This window comes from Bos grunniens, chromosome 8 (assembly GCF_055505025.1).
Source record: "Bos grunniens cultivar Pamir isolate PY7600 chromosome 8, Bosgru_T2T1.0, whole genome shotgun sequence".
Taxonomy (NCBI): Eukaryota; Metazoa; Chordata; class Mammalia; order Artiodactyla; family Bovidae; genus Bos; species Bos grunniens.
In genome coordinates, this window is record NC_141172.1 from 27,859,546 (window position 1) to 27,882,078 (window position 22,533).

The 22,533-nt window shown below is 40.7% G+C and overlaps 1 protein-coding gene across 12 annotated transcripts in view; it reads left to right on the top strand.

The window, feature by feature from the left end:
* Positions 1-22,533, top strand: part of FREM1 (FRAS1 related extracellular matrix 1) — a 222,435-nt gene that overhangs the window by 37,055 nt on the left and 162,847 nt on the right. For 8 of the 12 annotated variants that reach the window (XR_015169535.1, XR_015169536.1, XR_015169534.1 and 5 more), the window contains exon 1: positions 2,586-3,472. The exons of 2 other annotated variants lie outside the window; for them this stretch is intronic. The gene's annotated coding sequence lies outside the window, so the exon portion shown is untranslated. Of the gene's footprint in view, positions 1-2,585; positions 3,473-22,533 lie in introns of those variants that run through there. 2 more of the 12 variants (XM_086415066.1, XM_086415070.1) reach the window with 2 other exon arrangements.

Sequence of the window (22,533 nt, forward strand, 5' to 3'; positions counted from 1 at the left end):
TATTAAATTGCTAGATGTTTTTTTTTTGAACTGTCATTACAATCCTGAAATAAACCCTATTTGGGTATAATATCTTTAAAAATACATAGGAAGATTAGATTTGAATGTGTGTTATTTAGAATTTTGCACTTCTGTGTAAAAAAGTGATCTTGGTCTACACTTTTAGAATTTCAAGCAGAGCACACAGCTCTTTTTTCTGCCTTGCTGGGTTTATTTCATTCCCTCTTATTCTATAGCCATCCCAAACTCCGAGGTCAGCAAGTCTCTGCCTCTACAAACTCCCACTACATTGTGTTTCTGTTCTTTTCTCATACATAAGGGTGTTAATCTTGCTTTCATTTTATTTACTTATTTGCTTTAATTTGATCTATGTAAAGTGGACCCTTCCACTCCTAGCCAATAGTCTTTTGTGTTGCAGCATCGTCTCCCGTAGCCACTGGGTTTTATAAATTCAGTGGAGGGACTTCCCTGGTGGTTCAGTGGCTAAGACTCCATGCTCCCAGTGCAGGGGGCCAGGGTTCAATCCCTGGTCAGGGAACTAGATCCTGCCTGCTGCAACTAAAGATCCTGCATGCTGCAATGAAGATCAGAGATCCCTCGTGTCGAAACTAAGACCCGATGCAGACAGATAAATAAAATAAATATGAAAAAAAAAGAATTCAGTGGAAAACCGTCTTCACAGTACGATGGATAACACTTCTGTGCTTGGTGTCGTCAGCAAAACTTAAAAGGCACACTATTTTTTTTTAATATAGGCTTTTGGTGAAAGTGTTGAGAATGCTATATTCTACGGCAGTTTAACAAAATTGTACATGTTTACAATCCAAAAAGGTATGGTCATTTCCAACACATGGCATTCTGTATTTTTCATATCACATCTAATCCTAGGGTTAGAAATAGAATGACTTCTTTAAAATGCATTTTGATTCAGTACAAAGTTCAACCACACATGCTTTTAAGGGAAGAATTCTTCATTGTTCCTTTGGCTAAGTTCTTTTAAAACATTCTGGCTTTGCATTTCAACTCATTCAAAGGATACTTTATTAAAGTTGATAACTATATTATTTCAACAGCTGCTATCCACTGGTGGAAGATATGAGAAAGAAGACTCACTTATTTGTATAAGTGGGTACGTCAGATTTCAAGATATTTTGGCTAAACTATAGTTCTGTTTATTCTAATATATGTTCAGCACAAAGTTAGGCCAATCATCATTTGTATAATTAATTTAATGAAAATTACATTTCCTGAAATATGTTGCAATCTGTTTTTGTTGTTTTTTGCTTAGAATGCTGAAGGTATTTTTTTCCCTACAGAAGTGGTATAAAACATTTATTTCTGTTTCCATATGGATCCACAAGTTTTATTTAGCCCAGATATTAGGAGAAGCACATCGATGCAACTACCTACACTCATTCCTTTCTCAACTAATAGCATCTAAAATCATCTTCATTTCTTTGCAGGTGAGATTTTCATAAGCTGGAAAAGTTTTAAATTTAGTCTGAGAACAGGATTGTCTATCACACTGTGTTTCCTGTCATCATTAAGGCTTTATTTCTTGGTTTTTTAAAGATTAGTACATGAATCATACATTGTCACTAGATTTTGTTTACTAATACTTGTGGGTAGTGAACACTGTTTACTTATAGAGAACTTAGTGGTTCTTGGAGACATTTTCATCCTTTTATTCTCAGAGCAAGAGGGAGGAATCAAGAGATGCTTGAAGATTTTAAATTTTTGGTGACTCTGAGTAAGTGTACATGTACCTTTCATTGCTAAAGTATCCATAAAGCATGTTTTAAAATGAAATAATTGTTTTTGTCTCTCTTTCTTTGTATTCTTTTTCATTTTTTATTTGCTTTATTCCTTCTTCACATACTTTTCTTCTCTTTCTTCTCCATTTTCTTCTTTCTCCCTCTCATTGCTTCCCAGAGAGAGGGTCTTATGTGGTGACCTTGTTCAGGAAAACCAGTCTTGTCTGAACTGGATTTTCAGTGCCTTGTTCTTTAGGCAAAGGTTTAGAATAACCAGACGTATCTCAATGTAAACATTTTCCCCAAAGCAAGATAACACTCTAACTTCTCTATTTATGGTCAATTTAAAAGTTAGCCCAGATACTAATGCTACTATTTTATTTTTTTCTGGTGGAGATGAAACACAGGAAAGCATTTTATCTTGCAGTTGTTAAGGAACAAAGCTTTCACCCACCCACTGAATCCCGCCCAGTTTAACTGAATGCATCTCTGTTGAGAGGACATTTCTTGACCTGTAATAGGGTGGAATCAGTGGGGTCATAAACTATATGCTAATGAGATGAGATTTACAGAATTTTTCTGGGTTTTTAAAAAAGAGCCAGACACATGAAAAGCCTTATAAACTGAAGAACTAAGGTGGTACTTAAAAACAACCCCTGGAATCTCCTCTTTTCCTTTAAAGGCTGTGACTAAAGTTCAAAGAGGCCAGGTCCTCTCCCTCTCCCTCCTCCCTTCTGAATGCAGGACATCTTGTCTGAATTTGAAAAAAAAAAAAAAAAACCTTTCAGGATGAGAATTTATTTCAGGAGAGATTCAGGAAAAAAATGTTTGAAGAGTTTGAAGGTTTAGGAAAAAAAATGTTTGAGGAGTTTGAACGTTTAGGAAAAAACTTGTGTGAGTATGAGTGTGGGTGGGTATGAGGATGTCTGTGTGTGTACCTATGCATATGTGTGTGCCTACACATATGTGTTCGCACACACATGGGTATGAGGGTGTGTAGATGTGTGTGCTTGCCTGTGAATGCCTTTGTCTGTGTGTAGGTGTGGGTACATGCACATGTGTGGGTGCCTGTGTGTAGTGTGTTGGGTGATTGTGTGGATGGGGTGTGGGTGTGTGCCATGTGTGTGTCTCTGAGCGTGTGTGCCTCTTTGCTGCAGCGGGAGAGGCAGCTTGGGCTCAGCCCGTGGTGGAGCAGTTAGTAGAGAACTAATAGTGAGAAAGGGAGCTGAGGAGAGACTAGGAAGAGACGCCACCGACCTTTAACAAAAGCTCAGTTTTGTCCCTGCGGATCCAGCCAGCAGAAGGGACTGGAGAGCTGTGGCTCTCTGCCAGGGAGGTCGGGCTCCCTGCAAACAGTTGCAGGCATCCCTCATTATGCCCTTTTCCCTGGGAGTCCTGGGCTTGGCAATCGGGAAGTTTTCAAAGCTTCAGCAGCGACTGCAGCCTCGGAGAAGACCAGCAAAGACTGTGGAGTGTGTATGTGAACTTCAATTCTATATTTTCTTATGGGGTGGGTTAATGGATTTTTACTACAAAGAGAGCTAAAACTCAGCTGACCTGAAAGACTGGAATTTCAGCTCTTCCCCTCGCTGGGCTATTTTTCCTCCCCCTTCCTCTCAAAGCCCTTTAAATCAGAGATTACCGGGTCAGTGACTCTTATCCTGCCTGCCTGCGCCAAGGGTTTCTAGCTTTTGACTTGGCAAGGAAAACCACTACCTGTAAGTATCTGCTTTATGTATTTCCTCTCCTCTTGACTGTAAACGTTCTGCTAGAATGCCCAGAGGTTATTTGTGTGGTAGCATTAACTCCGAGTAATGATACAAGAAGTAGATCAAGTCTGCTTGCAAAAGTTATCATATAAGCTCACAAGGTGGCAAATTGCAGTGCTAAAGAGCCCTATGTCCCCAATGGGAGGCTCTTTATTACATAATACAAATTTATTACTCTTCTCAATCCATCCCCAATAGCATTCACCAGTGAAAAAACATTTTTACATTCTGAATTGTCCCCTTCCTCCGCCCCCCAAATCAGAATATTTCTTTTCAGCTAAACAAAATGGCAAAGAGAAAAAATGCAAAAATTAACAAAACAGATAATATCCTCATGGTATAAAGATACAAAAGTTTGGATGAGATGATTTTTGGATAGCTTTGCTTTAGTTTAGTTATATATATATATATATTTAAAGTATGGTTTCTTTTTTTATGGAGTTGAAAGCCAGTGTTGGAGAGGCAAAGAAATCATATTGTTCTGAAGTTTCTTACTGATTTTTAATCTCTTTCTTCTCTTTATCTGGATTTGGCCTAGAGACTTTTGTGCTGTAGTAAATGATTTCTTTTAGTTGTCATCTGGATCCCAGAAATAATTTTCAAGGCATTTAAGTTTTGTTTCTCCTTTTTTTCAATGGTTGTGTGCAGTCTTGTTGTGTGGTTTGAATTACAAAGCTTAAAAAGAGCATTTCCGGGGGCTGGTTGGAGTTTATGGCCTGGGAATCTTGCTGGAGATATTAACCTCTTCAGGACTATTTTACAGACCTGAGCAGGAGATCCAAATGCTTTACAGGTTTCTGATCTGGAAAAGTGATGTCACCATATTCAGCGCTGCTTAAAGCTTGAAACTTTGCTTCTTAGTCCTCTGCTTTCCTTTGATAAAGTTGCCTTCAGAAATAACACTAGGAAAATGTTAACTACTTTCCCTCTTTCTCTTCATCAGAGATCCTCAAAACCCAGTGTCCCTAAGAATCACTTGGGGTAAGGCAGGCACCAAGGCCACTCCCCCAGAGGAGTTTAGACTTGGTGGGCCGGGGTTGGTGGGTTAGGGGAGATAGGGGGTGGGGGGGCCTCATGCAGGCAAGATCACACTTGGATGAGTGGTGCTTTACATTGTCCTTGGCAAATTAAATTCTTGTCACGTCCTCAGTTAATGTTAAACCTCACACCTAAATAATAAGCTTGAGTGTGAGCTGCTGTTGAACACAGTTACATGAAGCATGGTTTTGCATGCTTGACTGCCAAACCAGAACTTTTAACCAGCTCTCCGGCCATTACATTTCCCATGAGTAAGAAAAGCAGTCAGGGGAAGGTGCCCCGATTCCTTGTGTTGGACTGTGTGGTCTGACCTGCTCTGCATGGCCAAGCTATGTTTGTCTTGGAAACTTTAAGCCCAAGGCTATTCTTAGTTCTTTATCAACCTGCTGGGAATGCTCTGCTCGTGGGGACAGATTAGGCTGAGTGGGCTGAACTGAGTTGGATTATTTCTTGGGACCTGTTCAGTAGAAGTATAATTCCTAGAAATCTGTTTTGATTGGACAAACCCACCAGGATTGGGAGAAATAGGAAATGATTCCTCCATCATGTTGAGGTCCTCATTAGACAGCATATGAAAGGAAGATCTCAGCTTCCATCCCTGTCACCAGTGACAATGAATGACATAGTATATTTACAGTAAAAAGAAAATAGGATATGGTCATCAGTGCCCTTTTCTTTTTTTCCTCTCCTCATTCCAGATATTTGTAGGTGCCTGCTACATGCCAGGCTCTGGGCTGGTGCCAAGGATTCAGAAAATCAGTGCATATAATATGGATAGACACTTGGTCTTCATGGTGTTTCGTGTCTTAGGTGTTGCTGACCAATCTTATATGAGTCACCTATTCTTGCTAACCTTCACTTCTGCCATCAATAAAACAAAAGTGTTGCATACAATGCGCTTCCGATATCTTTCTAACTCTGATATTCTGACATTGATGGATATGCCTCAGTCTTCTAAACATAGATATAGAGGGATGAGAGCTTTTCAGTGTTTGCTTTGACCACAGGCCCAAAGATTTAGCTTACTGCTTTTCTTAAAATTTTCAAAAATACCATTTAAGTTTTCTTTCACGAAGAATCAAGACTGTTGATCTAGTGAGTTACAGACAAATGCTACCTTTTCAGAGCACACAGTCATTCTCACAATGGAAGCCTGTAACTCTCTGGAAAGGCTGTTCCCTGGGCTGGGTTACATGGGCCAGCAGCCTCTTATCTTGTCTGAATCTGGTGTTGCTCTGCCTTTGGAGAGCTGGGTGGTCTGAACAGGACTTGCTGGCTTCCATACTTGCACAGCTTGCTCCCTGACCCTTTCATTCAAGTGGTTTGATAGCTTTTGTGCTGCTAGGTGAGAGATTCAAACAGAGACCTTTGAGGGGCTGGAGGAAAAAAAAAAAACAAGTCTTTAATTAAATCTAACATTTTTTGTATACTGCAGTTTCTTTTACTGCAGCGAATGGGGCAACATTTCAAAGGGTTCTAAAACTTGCCCATCAAGATAAGAATATCAAAATATAGGCGTGATCTATGTGTTTTTCTGACAAATGTAGCCTCCAGCTGTCTGAAGATACTGCATTTGGATGGGAAAGTGCTCACTGGAGGACAGAGTATAGGGATCTTTCAAAGTTAAGATATTTTTGACAAATCGTTCTTGGCCTCTTGTTGGTAAGTTTAATGGGGAGGGCAAAATAGGCTTTGGTTTCACTTTCATCCCCCTCTTTTTCTGAGTTGTTGATAGGATGTCAGAAGACTCCTTTAGTGCATCCTCAAAGGCTGCTAAGATAGTTTGTCATTCTTTGCTCTCAACTTTGTTCCTGAAACCTTCATATCTGACTTCCTTAGAGATAGAAGCAGATAATGCTCCAGGACTTGCTGAGCTCCAAGTCCTTCCATTGACATGGCCCACCTCCCTGGGATCCTATCTCTGCATCCTGTCAAGTGTTACCAGCTGCTCAGTATTTACAGATGCTCCTTGAATTCTTCTCTTACAATAAACAAACCAGGACTTTATCTTATGAGGTTGCACTCAATACCACAGTATTTTCTTTCCAAGGTCTAAATTTCTTGTTAGCACAATTTTTTTTTTTTCATTTTGTAAATTATAAGCCCAAATCAATGAGTAGTTATGAGAATTCCAGAGGAGATCAGGATTCCCAGATGATTCATCCAAATGTTCAAATGTTTTTGAGTGTTTCTTATCAAATCCTGTTTATTGCCTAGATTTGATTTTATTTGCTTCCGTAAAAGTGATTCTCCTTGAAAAAACAACACAGTAACATCCAAGAGCAGTGCTTTAGTTCTGTTTTATATAAATCTTCTTTTTTGCTATCATGTGGTAGGATGAAATATTTTGTCAGTAGGCATTAGTGGCTGTTGGGAAACCAAAACGTAGTGTTTGTAGAGAGCCCTTTTGAATATCAAATCAGAGTGGTATAGTAGAAAAAAAAGAATGGCCTTTGAATAAATTTCAATTGGGTTCCAATCCTAGGCTGTAATGTTCTTTGGTTTTATGATGTTGGCCAAGTTACTTACCAGTTTCCTTGGGAGTAAAATAAATGTGCTGATGCTTACCTTCCCAGGTATTTAGAAGGGCTAAATGACATTTGGAAAGCACCCATCATGGTGTATGACATACGATTGGTTCTCAGTAAATATTTCTTCTTCAGAAGAGGACTAACAGGTATGAAGGCTGGAAAGCATTGAATGTGTGACAAGCCACTCAATTTATAGGTCAAAGGGGAAATGGGAAATAGAGCTTTCTTCCAGGCCTCATAGACTGGGCACAACAGATATCTGTCCACCACTTCCTCAGCCTTTACCTCTGGGCAGCAGCCTGGTTCTCCCTTGATTCCTTCTTCCAGGGTAAGAAGAAGCATGAAACAGATTCATGAGCTCAGAGATCGCCAAAGGGATTCATAGGGAGAGAACAAAGGCAATGTGAAAATCATTCTGTCCTTTTCTACCAGACCCTTCAGAGTTAGGGACTTGTATAGCCATTTCAGATCCATATATAAGGAGAGGAATCATTTTGTTTCTCTGGGATTTTGTTCTACTGTAGCAGGCAGCCCAATCTCAAGGGGGAGTATTTGTTTGACATTTTGAAACTCTACAGTTGCCCTGTGGTCAGCCTATGAGCTGTCACCAAATGGAAAGTCACGGCCATTCAAACATGTGGTGTGAGTACTCTCTATCCCTCTCTGTCTTTCTTGCTCTTCTAACCAGTTTTTCTTTCAAGTCCAAAGTTTAAACTGGAATAAGTCAGTCTATGGACCTCCTCTGCGCCAAGTCCAGTGACCAAAACGAGATAATCTGAATGAGCAGAACAATCATGGTTGTCATCTTCAAAAAGCTTTCAGACTAAGGTCAAAGGCAGACATGTTTTCAGTGACTGCAAATTAACAAATGCCCGTAGATGTGCATTGTGTGGTAAGGGTATTGCGAGATTCTACGCAAGCAGTTCGGAGAAGGCGATGGTACCCCACTCCAGTACTCTTGCCTGGAAAATCCCATGGATGGAGGAGCCTGGTAGGCTGCAGTCCATGGGGTCGCAAAGAGTCGGACACGACTGAGCGACTTCACTTTCACTTTTCACTTTCATGCATTGGAGAAGGAAATGGCAACCCACTCCAGTGTTTTTGCCTGGAGAATCCCAGGGACGGGGGAGCCTGGTGGGCTGGCGTCTATGGGGTCGCACAGAGTCGGACACGACTGAAGCGACTTAGCAGCAGCACCAGCAGCAGCACGCAAGCAGTTAACCTAGTCTGGGAAGTTGAGACCTTGGAGGAGGGGTAGAATTTAGCCAAATGTAATGGTAGGCAGGAGAGGGGAAAGGGCATTCTAAGCAGAGGGGACAGCATGAACAAACCATGGAAAGGCCTGGAATGGGGCATGCCACAAGTTTAGGAAAGAAATGAAAACCTGAGTGACTAGCTTGTCAATGGCAAGGAGGAGGAGTTGTGTGAGAAGAGACGAGAGATGGCAGGGGACAACTACACAGGGAAATCCAGTCTCACAGTTAAAGGGACCCCAGAAAGTACCTAACCGACACTCTCCACTGAGAGAAAGAACCCTTCTGATGTCTGTACCTCAGCCCTTGCTGTTATTGGATGGCTTTGAAAGAAAGTTCTTTCTAAGAGGAACCCATCCTCCTGGTTCTGTGTATGGGAACCACAGAATAAAGTCATTCCTCTGGCAGGTATTTGAAGACAATTTTTTTTCATAAATTATTGCTCAAGTAAACCTCTGTCCCATACATATGCAGTTGATGTTTTGGAATGTAAATTTATATGTTTGTGTTTGTTGAAAGTGAACTTGGTGGCTTCAGTTCATCATTCCTGCCTAGGATATACTTCTTGACTATGTCCTCAGTGATAACGGTTAAACTTTCTGGATTTTTGTGAATTGGATAAGCTAATCTCTTTATCTTTGTTTAGAAATTTGGAAAATTGTTGAACCAGAGGGTGCCAAAAGTGGAGCTATGGGCACCACCCAAGATGTTTCTCACAGAAATGTCCAAGTATAAATGAGAAGAACTCAACAGTGTCAATGTGGGCTGATATTCTTGATTTGACAAGAATGCTAAATGCACAGTTCAACTATAATCACTGATTTCATTTGTCAATACATGTGTTGAGTGCATATCACACACAGCAGAGAGTTTGGTCCTCCTGCTTTGAAAAACATAGTCATACAATTGTGTAGGATGTGATACACGCCCCATGATGGGTTTAAGTAAAGTGTGACTTTTCTGCAATAGCAGAAAGAAAATCTTTCCAAATGGAATGATGAAGTCTTGGAACATCTTGAAGGAGGCAGTTCACAAGGCATTAACATGTGAGAAGGATTTTAATAAGAATGGAAGCAAAGACATTCCAGGTAGGGCAGACAACAGGAAGGGCATACAGGTGAGAATGTCCAGCAAGACCCAGTGATGTATAACTGAGGTTGCAGGAGGGGGAGGCCTGTGGTTTGGGGATACAGAAACCTAGAGGTGATGGCCAAAGACCATAGAAGCAGCAATGTAGTGGGAAGCCAGATGAGGTCACATTTTAAAGAATAGTGTATTTTCAATGATACTATATGACCAAGAGAGAACAAATCAGAGGATGGAAAGAAAAGGAAGAGAAGATAAAGGAGAAAGAAGCATTTGTGAGGTAGAAAGGGAAATGGGAAGTGTATTGAGTCACAGAAGCAATTATGCAGACCGTGTGGGTGGAGGGCATTGTTGGGCACTATAGAGATCAGAATGGACTGTCTGGAGATCGACTGTTCAGAGAAAAGTTCAGTTTGCTGTCTCCATTAGGCAGTCACTGGCAGCCTTTGAGACAGTTATTTCAGTGGACTGGTAGTAATGTCCTTTTAGGAAATACAAGGCTGGTGAAGGAGTGGGTAGAGATATGTTTATTTGGTTGTGCCAGGTCTTAGTTACGGCATGTGGGATCTTCAGTCTTTGTTGCAGCACACAGGCTTTTTCAGTTGCAGCATGTGGAATCTAGTTCCTTGACCAGGGATCGAACCTTGGCCCCCTGCGTTGGGAGTGCAGAGACTTAGCCACTGGACCACCATGGAAGTCCTGAGACAATGTTTCAAGGAGATAGTATCGTTGGTCATGATGAGGTATATAACGGGAAAGGGGAAAAGTAAATGTTTGGTGACTATTATAGCAATAGTCATAATAATAGTGGTAGTAAAAAACACTAACATTTATTGAACACCCACTATGTGCTTAGGTGTGCCCATCGTAATGACCTCATTTTATTACCTCCTTATAGACCCTTTCTCTAAATACAGTCACATTCTGAGGTCCCGGGCATTAGGATTTCAGTATATGAATTTTGGGTGAATGAAATTCAGCCCATAACACCATACCACCATATCAAGGTGTCCTCCTTGCAGTAGTTAGCTGGTCTTCCAAATTCTTCAGATATTACTGCAGCCAAAGAAAACAGAATAAAACCTGTAGTCTCATAAACCCACATTTAAAAATCAGTTTATAATGCACTCTGGATTTCGAGTTTGGCTTCAGGATGAGGTGACCGGGAAAATTCCTCAAGCAGGACTACCTTTGCATTTTCAAAAATCCCTATGGCACCCATTCTGCCTTTTCTTATTTGGCCATAAAGCCACATAGTGCTGATCTGTTTGTGTTAGGAATGAGCAGGCTGCCCTGTGTACCATTTTATATTACAGAGGCTATGTCACTTCAGTCATTGATTGTTGCTGAATCGCTGTATTGGGAACTACTGGTCTTTATTTACTTCTCATGAAGTGAAATTCCCTGGTCTGTGGCTTTATAAGTTGCTTTGATGCTAGGCCCTTATGGTGCATGTACATCACACGCTACGGGATACAAGGGTAGAGTAACTCTGGAGGTCCTCAAGTATCCCTTCCTGCACCACAGTTTGCCTACATTAAGAATGCCAATTGATGGTAACTGTGAGCTGATGGAGACATGGCCAGAGATCGTATGGCACTGCGTAGCAGCCTAGCTGTCAAGGACAGCTCCATGCTTACAGGTGCCACATCTGAATTGCTAGCTCTGTGGCTAGAGAATTCTGAAATGAGGACTTTAAAACCTAAAACTTAAGACTTCAGCTTTTCAAGATTAAGACTTCAGAATTTTTAAGACTTAGACTCAAGACATAATAACATGGTAAGGAGCACATGTACCTTTGATGTGCATGCTCAGTCATGTCCAATTCTTTGCGACCCCACCAGGCTCCTCTGTCCGTGGAATTCTCCAGGCAAGAATACTGGAGTGGGTTGCCATTTCCTCTTCCAGGGGATCTTCCTGACCCAGAGATTGAACCTACATCTCCTACACTGGCAGGCCAATTCTTTACCACTGAGCCACCAGGGAAGCACCTTTGATGTGAGGGTGGTTGAATTTCTCTATTCATTAAAAACAGCAACAAACTATCTTTACAGCAATCTTGTGAAATCAGTATAATGAATCCCTACTGTACAGATGGTGAGAGCAAGGTTGAGAAAGTTTAAGTAACCTATTTATATCACAGACTGAGGTTCTTTCTAAACACTAAAGTATTCAAAAAGTGAACAGTTTAGTCAAAATGTTTATCCTTACTTCAAAGGCTTAATTGAGGTCTGACTACAAAGAGATGGGTGAGCTGAAGAGTATGACACAAATGTCATGCAATTTTATCTGTCTTCCTCTTTATATAAGAAAGCGGATCTACTTAAAAAAAGGAATCGACTCCCTTTTCCCCTCAAAACGTAGATCTTTGTTTTTTGTTATTGAGTGAAACAGGCCAAGTGGAAGGCTGGAGAAAGTGGGATGGGTTCCACTGGACAAGATCAAGAAGTTTCATGACCATGTGAAGGGGATGGGAGTTTGGGAAGAATGGATATGTGTATATGTATGACTGAGTCCCTGTGCTGTCCACCTGAAACTATCATAACATTGTTAATCGACTGTACTCCAACAAAATAAAAAGTTTAATTTAAAAAAAGCAAAAAAAAGTGTATTAGGGGTGAGATAATGGCTCTTGTTTTATTGAAGAATTGACTAGAAATAATTGGTACTTTAGGAACACAAAGGGGAATTAGACTTTGGAGTGATGTGAGAGGTTTTTAATTTACAGACCAGAATGTTTGAGTGTTTCTGCTTTGCCTCATATGATTAAGCAGATAGCCTCCAATTCCTTCTAATCAGTAATGACTTTGCAAGTAATGATTTGGGGAAGATCTATTACTTCTTGCCTACACTCAAATGTTCTTTTCTATTACATCTTAAAATAACACACTATGGGAAAAAAAGCATGGAAAAATATTAGCCTTGTGAGCAATAAAATTTATTGCTACAGCATCTGTATTTAACTTTGTCTTTACAGATTCACAGCAAGAGATACATTAGAATGCAATGAAAACTAGTGGTAGCACAAAACTTACTAGTTAAATTTTAATTTCTTTCATTTTTGACTTTGCTTCCTTTCTAACAATTTTGCTAATTCAGGAAGTCACTCTCTTGTGTCTGTACACCTTATACATACTGGCTTCCTAGTAATGACCCTCCCAGCCAGGCTGTCAGGAATGGTACCTTCCTTTCCTCTCTGGATGTCTGGGATATCTTATCTCCCTCTCCTCTTCTCCATCCCTCCCGTCACCTCCGAACTGAGTCCTGCTTTCCAGTTCTTCCTGTTGCTGGCCTTGGAGGTGGCTCCCCAACCCTAGTCTTACTGCTTCACTCTACTGAGGTGGTTTTCAGACAAGTCAAAGAACCTAGCTTCAGTCTGGCCACAAAAGTTCCTTAGACCTCTTCTTATACTTACAGGAGAAGGAAAGAAAAGTGCAGTTGTTTCCAGCAGCGATTCTCAATCCTGGTTGCTCATTAAAGAAGTTTTGAGTTCAGGTGCCTGGACCCCACCAAGATAAATTGAATCTCAAACTCTGGGAGAGGTGCTTGAATGATGGGGAAGGGAAGTCAGTGATGGGCCTCACTAGTTTAGGGGTGATGCCAGAGGCAGCTCTTTCACTTGGTGTTTTCCATTGTCAACACTAAGGCAGACCACCTTAAACCTTCACGAGGATTGCTGCTTCCTCTGGGCCAGTGGAGTGGGGCTAAAACCAGGAGGGTGAAGTCTCCCCTGCAGCCAGTTCTTTTCCTCAGGTCCTGAGAGACCTGGACTTAACCACCACATTGCATACCTCTAGGGGGCGCCATTCACTTTGGGGAAGGCTGTGAAAACAGCACATTTGGCACTCTTGGGGCACAGTTACAACACAGACGTTGCCCTGGAATTTGGTATACTGAACTGAGTGAAACTAAGGGAAGGACTCCCAACGCCTCTGCTCAACACTTTAAACATTCATTTGGTTTCCCATGAAAATCTCTTTCACCATGATGAGTTTATGCAGTGCTGAGTGGCATCACAGTTCGAACTGCATTTGCCAGTTAGTCTGGACACCCATGCCTATGATAAATGTGTTCTTGTATGTGCATGCATGCTGAGTTGCTTCAGTCATCTCTGACTGTCTGTGACCCTATGGACTGTAGCTCGCCAGGCTCTTCTGTCCATGGGATTCTCCAGGCAAGAATATTGGAGTGGGTTGCCGTTTTAATTCTAGACAAATTATTTGAAAACCAACTTTAAAAAATAGCTTATTTGTATCTTGGAGACTCTAAGGAAGTATTTTAGCCAAGAATACTTTTGTGCTCTGTGTTTTTCTCCTTTAAAATACTTCTCTAACGTATTGGTGTTCGGTATTGTTTTATACTGCTGTTCTTATATTGTGCGTTGCTTTATTCTCCACCACAGATTTGTTCAACAGTAAGTCATCTAATCAGACTTTCAGATACTTTATTTGTAGCCTGTGATGTTTATGGAGATTTCATTTTTGAATCAGTACTTGAAGCATTTTTAGTCTCGCTGGCTGAGCGCATCTTCACACTTTCCATAGCCCACCCCAAGTTCTGCCAAAGGAAGCAGATCAAGCTTTGCTTTTGTTCATGCAGTTAAGAATCTTAAAGCAATTAAGCTCCGTGGGCCACAGAGGTATCAGGGACTCCTGCATGTGCAGAAGCTGGGTTGTGTGTTCACACGTGGAGTCTCAATGTGGGAGAGTGTCTTAGGGACCCAAGAGACTTGATGGTATCTGAGTGGCCCTTGAGAAGCTGGGGACACACAGATCCTCAGAAAGGACAGAGCTAGGCTGCCTGGAGAAAATCACACTCATTTCCAGACTTCAGAACAGGCGCAAGTGAGAAGTTGCTGTGGTTTGTCTTGTTTCCTTTTGGCTGCTTATAGCTCTACACAGCTCTATGTAAAATTTCCTACCTCTGTCTGAATGTTACTGGAGGGTCAGTTCAACCTAAATTATGGAGCATGTCCAAGGATGGCTCAACTAATAACTTTTGGAAAATTAATAAACTTTAGTTTTTGAGCAGATTTAGGTTTATAGGAAGATTGAGCAGAAAGTGCAGAGAGTTCTCACATTCCCTCCCTCCACTTTCCCCAGTTATTAACATCTTGGTTTAGTCTGGTATGTTTGCTACAACTGATGAGCCAATAACGATTATCTAAAGCTCATAGTTTATATTAGGTTCAGTATTACTGTTGTTCCTTCTGTGTGTTTTGACAAATGTTTACTGACATGCATCCACTATTACAGTGGTAACATTTTCAGTGTGTTTTAGGAAAAAACAAAACAAAAAAAAACTTTTCTTTGATTGGCCTGGGATAGAAAGGGGAAGAGAGGAAACTGGCTTTGGTTGAGCTTTGTGTGTGTGTGTGTGTGTGTGTCCTGGGGACCTCAGTTGAGCCATGATATATTTATACATTGAACTATTTAGCAATCCTGAAATGTATCAGTTATTGTATAGATGAGGAAACAGAGCCTAAGGAAGAGTGAGAACCTTGTTCAGGGAAATGATGGAACCAGGAGAGGTTTACCAGTCTGGTAGAGTTGATTCAGAATCTGTGCTGATCACCATTATATTTTCTTTCACTTCAGCTCCAATCCTGCATCAGAAAATTAAGTCCTCTATCCTTCTTCTTTTTTCAGTACTGATAAGTCAGAAAGTTGTTTACAAAGTTATTTGTAAAAAACCAAGTATTTGTTAAAAAAAAATAAAGTGAACTGTTAAGTTTAAGTATCACAATAGTTTTCTGAATCTCAGTATATAATACTGTGGTTTACTTACCACACTCTGGTTATGTTAATGAATAAAGCAGCATGCCCAAGCAATTTTTTTCAACCTTTAGCAAATCACAGCCTCTTAGGCCCCTATTTCTTCACTTTGACCTTCGGTGCTAGAGCGAACAGCGTGAATCTGGACTCTCCAGCTTGTCTGCTGGGGTTGAATTCCACCTCCATGGTTTATTAGCATTTGCCTTGAACAAAATATGTTTTCTTAGAATCCTTGGAATAGGATCTATTCCATAACTTGTTGTGAAGATTAATGAGTTAAAACAGTACCAGAGGCAAAGTAAATACATAACACATGATGCTGCTGTTGCTGAAGATGATGATATGTACAATTTGAAGGAGAAGCTCCTTCCAGTTCTATAATTCTGTAAATAGGTATAGTCAGGTATAGTGAATGTGAGTGTTTTCCATTCTAAGTTATTCAATTAAAACAAGCTATTGTGAAAATTTGTATGATGCAACCCTCTGACTAAAAGCAAAATGAAAATAAATTATGGCCATGTCCTAATGTTCAGGGAAATACCTCTGATAACTTAAGAAACTTTAATAGTCATTAAGAACAAAACTATAAGTCAAGGCACAAAGTCTTTTCCCTCTGTGATCAGTTTTCTCTACCATTGAAGGTAGTTTTAGTAGAAAGTCTTTGTAAAGAAAGGTTGAATGTCTGGTTTCCAGAGTGCCCTGGAATTCGGATTTCTGATGTAGATTCATTAAGTATGGATTTATCAAGTGCGACCAGAAACTTTGTAGATACCATGTGACCATCCTATATTTCAATCATTTTAATTCTATGACTAATGTCTCTTGAATGATTTTTCAAAGAACCTGGATTTTTAAATTAAAAATGGTTTTCTATAAGTTTGCAAACTTTGGACTTAATGATTTCTTTTTGTAGGAATTCTTAGAGCCTTTAATAAGCTCATATTATACTGTAAATCTCTAAAAGGAATTTTTGGCATTCTGTTCTTCATGTATATTTGGATATATAAGACTTCTGCGGAAAACTTTTTAACATCTCCAACATGTACATTAAAAAAAACACAACTTGCAAACTATGGCCTTTTTCAGCGAGATAGACACTGAAGTGTTGAAAAATTTAAGAAAGGGAACCATCTAATGAGTTTGTGTGATAGTCAAAGATCCATATTTGCAATCCTGTGCTTGATGGTACAGCCCAAGGGGTCTTTCTCTCCATAGTTCTCTGAGTCTGTGCTTCCTTTGACTGAGGCCGAATCTGGCCTCTGTACCCTGACATCAAATTAAATCTCAGAGGTAGACTTTTGGGTGAAGTAGAAAAGAATAGCTTAATGCTTTCCCAGGCAAAGGGGCCACAGTGGACTAATGCCCTCGAAACTAAGTGTCCCAACCTGGAGTAAGCAGTGAGGAGTTTTATAGTAATGATTCAAAGACAGCGTGACAGCTCAGGGCATTCTTCTCGTTGGTTAGTGGTGAGGTAGTGGGACTCCGCATCCTCAACCTTCTGGGTCCGACCGATCTTGGGTCTAAGTGCTTGTGGGCAGTTTATGGTTAACTTCTCCCACCTGGTGAGAGTTTCAGTATCTGCAAAACAGCTCAAAGATATTGTCATGTATGTCTCTTGAAGGGGAACCAGGACCCTGCCCCAAAGCTGCACTATTATTTCTTAACTGTTCTTCCCTTGTCTCTGCATCCTCTCCCTTCCCTAATTAGCGACTATTTGAACCTGCCGGTGGAGACTCAGGGAAGGTCACGGTGGCTGAATGAAGCCTATTTCCTGTAATCAAGAAGTGGGGGACAAAGAAAGATTTTTATGTTCAGTGGCCCCATAAGGTCCTGCTCAATTTCATGATCTGGAGTCAGTTCAGTTCAGTTGCTCAGTCATGTCTGACTCTTTGCAACTCCATGGACTGTGGCATGCCAGGCCTCCTTGTCCATCACCCACTCCTGGAGTTTACTCACACTCTTGTCCATTGAGTTGGTGATGCCATCCAACCATCTCATCCTCTTTCATCCTCTTCTTCTCCTGCCTTCAATCTTTCCTAGCATCAGGGTCTTTTCAAATGAGTCAGTTCTTCGCATCAGGTGACCAAAGTATTGGAGTTTCAGCTTCAACATCAGTCCTTCCAATGAATATTCAGGACTGATTTCTCCTAGGATTGACTGGTTTGATCTCTTTTCAGTCCAAGGGACTCTCAAGAGTATTCTCTAACACCACAGTTCAAAAGCATCAATCTTCGTCGCTCAGCTTTCTTTATAGTCCAATTCTCACATCCATACATGACTACTGGAAAAACTATAGCCTTGACTAGACAGACCTTTGTTGGCAAAGTAATGTAACTGCATTTTAATATGCTGTCTAAGTTGGTCATAGCTCTTCTTCCAAGGAGCAAGTGTCTTCTAATTTCATGGCTGTAGTCCCCATCTGCAGTGATTTTGGAGCCCCTAAAAATAAAGCATGTTACTGTTTCCACTGTTTCCCCATCTATTTGCCATGAAGTGATGGCACCAGATGCCATGATCTAAGTTTTCTGAATGTTGAGCTTTAAGCCAACTTTTTCATTCTCCTTTTTCACTTTCATCAAGAGGCTTTTGAGTTCCTCATCACTTTCTGCCATAAGGGTGGTGTCATCTGCATATCTGAGGTTATTGATATTTCTCCTGGCAATCTTGATTCCAGCTTGTGCTTCATCCAGCCCAGCATTTCTCATGATGTACTCTGCATATATGTTAAATAAGCAGGGTGACAATATACAGCCTTGACGTAGTCCTTTCCCTATTTGGAATCAGTCTGTTGTTTCATGTCCAGTTCTAACTGAAAGGAATATTGCAGGACTAAGCACCTGTGATTTAAGTGAGCTGCATGGCTTAGGAGACATTGCATGGGTCTGGATGTCAGGAGACCTTAGGTTCCAATGCAGGCTCATTTCCAGATTATGGATAATCTTGGTGTTAAAAGGTGATTAAAGATGACAATTTAGGTGATACACGCAAACTTAACACTTCATGGAGTGAATAGTCTCCTTTCAGAGAACTGCAAAATGGCCTAAAGTTGAGAAGCTTTTATAAGATAATGAATAAAAACAAATAGAAAACATCTGATTAGCTGGGACTGGGTTGACAAAGTCAACCTTCTTTAGGGTAAGAAGGCCCAGAATTGGTGTTTAGGGATTGGCTGACTAAATACACTGAGTTACTGGTCAAGCAGAACATTTACAGGGACATGAAGGTTTGGTTGGCCGACATGGCATGCTGGGAGGGAGTGGCTCCATCTTGGGCCTTAACAGTTACTTCAACATTGGGTAAAGCCACTTAACTTCCATAGGGCTTCCTTTCTTCTGTAAAATAAATGGGCTTCTACATGAGATAATCCAGTGTTCGTGGACATAAAAAAAAATAAGCCAAATCTCAAGTAAATAAAGGAATGCAAGTTAAAATAGTGACGGGCTTCAACATTTCACTTGGGAAGTGAGGAACAATTAAAGGGGATGATGTTGAATATCAGCAGGAGCAAGGCTGGTAAAGGGGTAGATTAGTGCCATCTTTCCATGTAGCATCATATCAAGAACCTGGCGTGCTGCAGTCCATGGGGTTGCAAAGAGTCAGACACGACTGAGCGACTGAACTGAAGAACCTCAAAATAAGTTGTACATCCTTTGATCTTATAATCCCACTTCCAAAGAACCATCAAAAGGAAAGACCTAGAAAAACAAGCTAATTTAATTAGGAATTTTTCAACACAATCTATTAACCTAGTAACTAGCTCAACGTAACAATGAAATGACTATAGATGCCCGTGTAGAGGATGCAGTGCACACATGGAAAGTAAGATCACAAGGAATGTTTAATAATATGGAAAATGCTTAGAAAGGAATGTTATATTACTGAAAAAGAATTACACGCAGCTCTTTTTATAGTGTGGTTCTAATTAAATTTAAAAACTGTGTACATATACATACTTAGGAAAACCTAAGGGCGTTTTCTTTGGGTGTTGGGAAAGTGTATTTTTCTTTTTCATTATGTTTTTATATTTTTATCTTTTAGTTAATGAGCGTGCATTTCTTTTATACACACAAAAGGAAGTTATTTTCAGAAAAAGCTAAATTGATAAATAAAATGAAGGATATAAACTGGTTGATTTCTGAGTGTTCTTGTAAACCACACATCTGTGATTTAGATTACATTTTAGAAAAAAATTGGCAGAATGAAGGAAGCAAAACGTTATAAACAAAATCAATACATATTTTATTGATTTAATAGAGTGGAATTTGGAAGTGGCCTGCTTGCCTTGAGGCCTTTAAACTGTGCTTGTAGTGTTAGGAGTTGGAACACTCAGATGTGGGTAGGCAGGATATCTGTGTTAATTAAATGTTCTTAAAGTAACAGCTACTTCCTTGAGAGAACATTGCCTCCAGTGAAACTTTAACTCCTGCAATAGCCAACTGTTGCTGTCTGGGACCATAAAGGAAATTGTTTAGGGTTTGCATACTGTAGGAAAAAGACCCCAGGGATGGTGAAGCAATAGCAGAGTTTAAGATTTTTGTTGTAAAGCGAAGTGGTATAATATAGCAGTTAAGTGCACAGGTCCTGGAGTCAGTAAATATGGGTTATAATTGTAAGGACACAGACTTGAGTCAAGCTCATGACCTTGGGCGAGTAACTTAACCTCTTTTACTTCATTTTCCAAATCTGTAAAATCACTGCTTTCTAAAACCACTGTCGGAGTTAAGATAATGTATACAAAGTCCTTTGAACAATGCCTAATCCATAGTAAGCACTTAATGTAAATATTGCTTTTTTATGTGATTATGAAGTCATGTCCTTAACTCATGGTTTATTTATGTATAAAATCAGCATGATAATAGTAACTGTTTGTAGGTTTGTTGTGAGAAATAAATGAAAATAAACATATAAAGAATATGTCTCAGTGCTATATATATATATATATATACACACACACACACAGTAAGCAAAAAGTACTAGTTGTTAAAAAATGAGAAAAGACATTCAGCCTTCCATATCTGTACATTTCATATGTATGAATTTAGCCAATGACTGAAAAATTAAAAAAAAAAAATTCCAGAAGTTTCCAAAAAGCAAACTTTGAATTTGCTGTGCACTAGCAACCCACTCCAGTATTCTTGCCTGGAGAATCCCATGGACGGAGGATCCTGGTAGGCTGCAGTCCATGGGGTTGCTAAGAGTCAGACACACTGAGTGACTTTACTTTCACTTTTCACTTTCATGCATTGGAGAAGGAAATGGCAACCCACTCCAGTGTTCTTGCCTGGAGAATCCCAGGGACGGGGGAGCCTGGTGGGCTGGCGTCTATGGGGTCGCACAGAGTCGGACACGACTGAAGCGACTTAGCAGCAGCAGCAACTATTTACCGGAGAAGGCAATGGCACCCCACTCCAGTACTCTTGCCTGGAAAATCCCATGGACAGAGGAGCCTGGTAGGCTGCAGTCCATGGGGTCGCTAAGAGTCGGGCAGGACTGAGCGACGTCATTTTCACTTTTCGATTTCATGCATTGGAGAAGGAAATGGCAACCCACTGCAGTGTTCTTGCCTGGAGAATCCCAGGGACAGGGGAGCCTAGTGGGCTTCCGTCTATGGGGTCGCACAGAATCGGACACGACTGAAGCAACTTAGCAGCAGCAGCAACTATTTATACAGCATTTACATAGTATTAAGGTATGATAAGTAATCTAAAGATGATTTAAAATATATGGGAGGATGTTGCATGGGTTATATGCAAATGCTATGCTTTTACTACCAAAATATTGATTTTCTCTGCCCACTGAACCTGAATAAATCCTCTGCCAACTGAGAACACAGTAGGCTAGTTCCTCAGGACTGTGCCTCTCTTCCATGGGGAACTGAGAGACTTCATTTAGCCTGGGTCTCCTGGTTTTAAGGTAAATGATAAGACTCAGACTAATAAAATTAAAGTGAAAGTCGCTCAGTCCTGTCCAACTCTTTTTGACCCCATGGACTATACAGTCCATGGAATTCTCCAAGCCAGAATTCTGGAGTGGGTAGCCTTTCCCTTCTCCAGGGGATCTTCCCAACCCAGGGATAGTCTTGCATTATTCTTCTTGCTTTGTTTCAAAACCTTCATAGCCGGCAGCAGGTAGCCAGGTGATTGGGTCCCTTTGTCTCTGGTTTATTGTGGTGTGGCCTTATTTCTGAAATGCAAAAAGAAAGAAAACTACAAGGGGTGGTCTGAGGTGAAGGTAAGCACCAGGTGATGGATGTAATTAGCATAGAATAAAAGACTAATAGGTGCAGAATGTAGCTCCTGCGGAGTGAGGGGGCCAATAGGTGCAGGATGTAGTTTACATGGGGTCAGATTTGTTGTTCAGTTGTTCAGTTATGTTTGACTATTTGAGACCCCATGGACTGCAGCAGGCCAGGTTTCCTTGTCCTTCGTTATCTCCCAGAGTTTATTCAAACTTATGTCCATTGAGTCAGCCATGCCGTCCAACCATCTCATCCTCTGTCATCCCCTTCTCCTGCTGTCTTCAGTCTCCAGCCTCAAGGTCTTTTCCAGTGAGTCAGCTCTTCGCATCAGGTGGCCAAAGTAATGGAGCTTCAGCTTCAGGGTCAGCTTAGTTTTGAGAAAAGCAAACTTTGTTGTAGACTACAGATTAGGAACACTTAAAGTAAAAAGAGTGATCAATCCTGCTCACCGTTCTCTTTATCTTCTTTGTTCTCAGGAGAGAAAAGAAAGAAAAACTTGTTCCTCTTTTTTCCTTTTCAATACAACAGTGTCACTCAGGACTTGATCATCATCCTGAAGTTTGGTGTCTGGGGGAGTGGGGGTGGGACCTGGAACCAATCTCCATGGACACAGAGGGACAACTGTACTAAAAATTGTTAAGAAAAAATGTTAGAAGTTGCAATTTATTTCTTTCTTCTCCAGTATTCTATTTTCCCTTTCTGAGAGAATTCTCTCTGGAAAATCCATGAAGGGTAAGATCGCTAAGGATCCTCTTGTAAGAGGTAAGATCTGCTAAGGATCCTTGTGGGATCACTGAACAATTAAAACTCCATCAGAGGTGATGAGCTTCTTGAAAGAGAAGAAACCAGCTTTGGTTTTGTGTATTCTCAGGACTGTTTTTTTGGGTTTCCCAGGTCGTGCTTTTGGTAATGAACCCACCTGCCAATGCAGGAGACACAGGGACTCAGGACTGATCCCTGGGGTCGGGAAGATCCCCTGGAAGAGGAAATGGCACCCCACTCAAGTATTCTTGCCTGGAAAACTCCATGGGCAGAAGAGCCTGGTGGGCTACTGTCCAGGGGGTCGCAAACAGTTGGACACCACTGAGCA